Raw genomic sequence first — 5,496 nt, 5'->3', positions numbered from 1 at the left:
GGCATATTTTGAAATTTGTCAAAAATCTGTCTTTTGTCCTGACCCCGGACCTTATGTGAAAACTAAGAAAAACTGCAAGGTACTAAAAAAAAATCAAACCAATTTTTTTACACTTTTTTGCCCTAGTTCATACATTTCACATGTCTATAAGTGAAATAAAAAATGATTTGGACAATATCTGACATATTTTGAAATTTGTCAAAAATCTGTCTTTTGTCCTGACCCCGGACCTTATGTGAAAACTAAGAAAAACTGCAAGGTACTAAAAAAAATCAAACCAATTTTTTCACACTTTTTTGCCCTAGTTCATGCATTTCACATGTCTAGAAGTGAAATAAAAAATAATTTGGACAATATCTGGCATATTTTGAAATTTGTCAAAAATCTGTCTTTTGTCCTGACCCCGGACCTTATGTGAAAACTAAGAAAAACTGCAAGGTACTAAAAAAAAATCAAACCAATTTTTTTACACTTTTTTGCCCTAGTTCATACATTTCACATGTCTATAAGTGAAATAAAAAATGATTTTGGCAATATCTGACATATTTTGAAATTTGTCAAAAATCTGTCTTTAGTCCTGACCCCGGACCTTATGTGAAAACTAAGAAAAACTGCAAGGTACTAAAAAAAATCAAACCAATTTTTTCACACTTTTTTGCCCTAGTTCATGCATTTCACATGTCTAGAAGTGAAATAAAAAATGATTTGGACAATATCTGACAGATTTTGAAATTTGTCAAAAATCTGTCTTTTGTCCTGACCCCTGACCTTATGTGAAAACTAAGAAAAACTGAAAAGTACTAAAAAAAAATCAAACCAATTGTGTTACACTTTTTTGCACTAGTTCATGCATTTCACATGTCTAGACGTGAAATAAAAAATAATTTGGACAATATCTGACATATTTTGAAATTTGTCAAAAATCTGTCTTTTGTCCTGACCCCGGACCTTATGTGAAAACTAAGAAAAACTGAAAAGTACTAAAAAAAATCAGACCAATTTTTTTTCACTTTCTTGCCCTAGTTCATGCATTTCACATGTCTAGAAATTAAATAAAAAATGATTTGGACAATATCTGACAGATTTTGAAATTTGTCAAAAATCTGTCTTTTGTCCTGACCCCGGACCTTATGTGAAAACTAAGAAAAACTGAAAAGTACTAAAAAAAATCAAATCAATTTTGTTACACTTTTTTGCACTAGTTCATGCATTTCACATGTCTAGAAATGAAATAAAAAATGATTTGGACAATATCTGACATATTTTGAAATTTGTCAAAAATCTGTCTTTTGTCCTGACCCCGGACCTTATGTGAAAACTAAGAAAAACTGCAAGGTACTAAAAAAAATCAAACCAATTTTTTTACACTTTTTTGCCCTAGTTCATGCATTTCACATGTCTATAAGTGAAATAAAAAATGATTTGGACAATATCTGACATATTTTGAAATTTGTCAAAAATCTGTCTTTTGTCCTGACCCCGGACCTTATGTGAAAACTAAGAAAAACTGAAAAGTACTAAAAAAAATCAGACCAATTTTTTTTCACTTTTTTTGCCCTAGTTCAAGCATTTCACATGTCTAGAAGTGAAATAAAAAATAATTTGGACAATATCTGAGAGATTTTGAAATTTGTCAAAAATCTGTCTTTATCCTGACCCCGGACCTTATGTGAAAACTAAGAAAAACTGAAAAGTACTAAAAAAAAATCAAATCAATTTTGTTACACTTTTTTGCACTAGTTCATGCATTTCACATGTCTAGAAGTGAAATAAAAAATAATTTGGACAATATCTGACATATTTTGAAATTTGTCAAAAATCTGTCTTTTGTCCTGACCCCGGACCTTATGTGAAAACTAAGAAAAACTGCAAGGTACTAAAAAAAATCAAACCAATTTTTTTACACTTTTTTGCCCTAGTTCATACATTTCACATGTCTATAAGTGAAATAAAAAATGATTTGGACAATATCTGACATATTTTGAAATTTGTCAAAAATCTGTCTTTTGTCCTGACCCCGGACCTTATGTGAAAACTAAGAAAAACTGCAAGGTACTAAAAAAAATCAAACCAATTTTTTCACACTTTTTTGCCCTAGTTCATGCATTTCACATGTCTAGAAGTGAAATAAAAAATAATTTGGACAATATCTGGCATATTTTGAAATTTGTCAAAAATCTGTCTTTTGTCCTGACCCCGGACCTTATGTGAAAACTAAGAAAAACTGCAAGGTACTAAAAAAAAATCAAACCAATTTTTTTACACTTTTTTGCCCTAGTTCATACATTTCACATGTCTATAAGTGAAATAAAAAATGATTTTGGCAATATCTGACATATTTTGAAATTTGTCAAAAATCTGTCTTTAGTCCTGACCCCGGACCTTATGTGAAAACTAAGAAAAACTGCAAGGTACTAAAAAAAATCAAACCAATTTTTTCACACTTTTTTGCCCTAGTTCATGCATTTCACATGTCTAGAAGTGAAATAAAAAATGATTTGGACAATATCTGACAGATTTTGAAATTTGTCAAAAATCTGTCTTTTGTCCTGACCCCGGACCTTATGTGAAAACTAAGAAAAACTGAAAAGTACTAAAAAAAAATCAAACCAATTGTGTTACACTTTTTTGCACTAGTTCATGCATTTCACATGTCTAGAAATGAAATAAAAAATGATTTGGACAATATCTGACATATTTTTAAATTTGTCAAAAATCTGTCTTTTGTCCTGACCCCGGACCTTATGTGAAAACTAAGAAAAACTGCAAGGTACTAAAAAAAATCAAACCAATTTTTTCACACTTTTTTGCCCTAGTTCATGCATTTCACATGTCTAGAAGTGAAATAAAAAATAATTTGGACAATATCTGGCATATTTTGAAATTTGTCAAAAATCTGTCTTTTGTCCTGACCCCGGACCTTATGTGAAAACTAAGAAAAACTGAAAAGTACTAAAAAAAATCAGACCAATTTTTTTTCACTTTTTTTGCCCTAGTTCATGTATTTCACATGTCTAGAAATGAAATAAAAAATGATTTGGACAATATCTGGCATATTTTGAAATTTGTCAAAAATCTGTCTTTTGTCCTGACCCCGGACCTTATGTGAAAACTAAGAAAAACTGCAAGGTACTAAAAAAAAATCAAACCAATTTTTTTACACTTTTTTGCCCTAGTTCATACATTTCACATGTCTATAAGTGAAATAAAAAATGATTTGGACAATATCTGACATATTTTGAAATTTGTCAAAAATCTGTCTTTTGTCCTGACCCCGGACCTTATGTGAAAACTAAGAAAAACTGCAAGGTACTAAAAAAAATCAAACCAATTTTTTCACACTTTTTTGCCCTAGTTCATGCATTTCACATGTCTAGAAGTGAAATAAAAAATAATTTGGACAATATCTGGCATATTTTGAAATTTGTCAAAAATCTGTCTTTTGTCCTGACCCCGGACCTTATGTGAAAACTAAGAAAAACTGCAAGGTACTAAAAAAAAATCAAACCAATTTTTTTACACTTTTTTGCCCTAGTTCATACATTTCACATGTCTAGACGTGAAATAAAAAATAATTTGGACAATATCTGACATATTTTGAAATTTGTCAAAAATCTGTCTTTTGTCCTGACCCCGGACCTTATGTGAAAACTAAGAAAAACTGAAAAGTACTAAAAAAAATCAGACCAATTTTTTTTCACTTTCTTGCCCTAGTTCATGCATTTCACATGTCTAGAAATTAAATAAAAAATGATTTGGACAATATCTGACAGATTTTGAAATTTGTCAAAAATCTGTCTTTTGTCCTGACCCCGGACCTTATGTGAAAACTAAGAAAAACTGAAAAGTACTAAAAAAAATCAAATCAATTTTGTTACACTTTTTTGCACTAGTTCATGCATTTCACATGTCTAGAAATGAAATAAAAAATGATTTGGACAATATCTGACATATTTTGAAATTTGTCAAAAATCTGTCTTTTGTCCTGACCCCGGACCTTATGTGAAAACTAAGAAAAACTGCAAGGTACTAAAAAAAATCAAACCAATTTTTTTACACTTTTTTGCCCTAGTTCATGCATTTCACATGTCTATAAGTGAAATAAAAAATGATTTGGACAATATCTGACATATTTTGAAATTTGTCAAAAATCTGTCTTTTGTCCTGACCCCGGACCTTATGTGAAAACTAAGAAAAACTGAAAAGTACTAAAAAAAATCAGACCAATTTTTTTTCACTTTTTTTGCCCTAGTTCAAGCATTTCACATGTCTAGAAGTGAAATAAAAAATAATTTGGACAATATCTGAGAGATTTTGAAATTTGTCAAAAATCTGTCTTTTATCCTGACCCCGGACCTTATGTGAAAACTAAGAAAAACTGAAAAGTACTAAAAAAAAATCAAATCAATTTTGTTACACTTTTTTGCACTAGTTCATGCATTTCACATGTCTAGAAGTGAAATAAAAAATAATTTGGACAATATCTGACATATTTTGAAATTTGTCAAAAATCTGTCTTTTGTCCTGACCCCGGACCTTATGTGAAAACTAAGAAAAACTGCAAGGTACTAAAAAAAATCAAACCAATTTTTTTACACTTTTTTGCCCTAGTTCATACATTTCACATGTCTATAAGTGAAATAAAAAATGATTTGGACAATATCTGACATATTTTGAAATTTGTCAAAAATCTGTCTTTTGTCCTGACCCCGGACCTTATGTGAAAACTAAGAAAAACTGCAAGGTACTAAAAAAAATCAAACCAATTTTTTCACACTTTTTTGCCCTAGTTCATGCATTTCACATGTCTAGAAGTGAAATAAAAAATAATTTGGACAATATCTGGCATATTTTGAAATTTGTCAAAAATCTGTCTTTTGTCCTGACCCCGGACCTTATGTGAAAACTAAGAAAAACTGCAAGGTACTAAAAAAAAATCAAACCAATTTTTTTACACTTTTTTGCCCTAGTTCATACATTTCACATGTCTATAAGTGAAATAAAAAATGATTTTGGCAATATCTGACATATTTTGAAATTTGTCAAAAATCTGTCTTTAGTCCTGACCCCGGACCTTATGTGAAAACTAAGAAAAACTGCAAGGTACTAAAAAAAATCAAACCAATTTTTTCACACTTTTTTGCCCTAGTTCATGCATTTCACATGTCTAGAAGTGAAATAAAAAATGATTTGGACAATATCTGACAGATTTTGAAATTTGTCAAAAATCTGTCTTTTGTCCTGACCCCGGACCTTATGTGAAAACTAAGAAAAACTGAAAAGTACTAAAAAAAAATCAAACCAATTGTGTTACACTTTTTTGCACTAGTTCATGCATTTCACATGTCTAGACGTGAAATAAAAAATAATTTGGACAATATCTGACATATTTTGAAATTTGTCAAAAATCTGTCTTTTGTCCTGACCCCGGACCTTATGTGAAAACTAAGAAAAACTGAAAAGTACTAAAAAAAATCAAATCAATTTTGTTACACT

The sequence above is a fragment of the Alosa pseudoharengus genome, unplaced genomic scaffold (genome assembly GCF_046254945.1).
Source record: "Alosa pseudoharengus isolate Yale_2024_CS ecotype anadromous, Long Island Sound unplaced genomic scaffold, YU_APseudo_1.1 YU_APseudo_1.1_scf_38, whole genome shotgun sequence".
Taxonomy (NCBI): domain Eukaryota; kingdom Metazoa; phylum Chordata; class Actinopteri; order Clupeiformes; family Clupeidae; genus Alosa; species Alosa pseudoharengus.
This window is presented reverse-complemented; position numbering follows the sequence as displayed.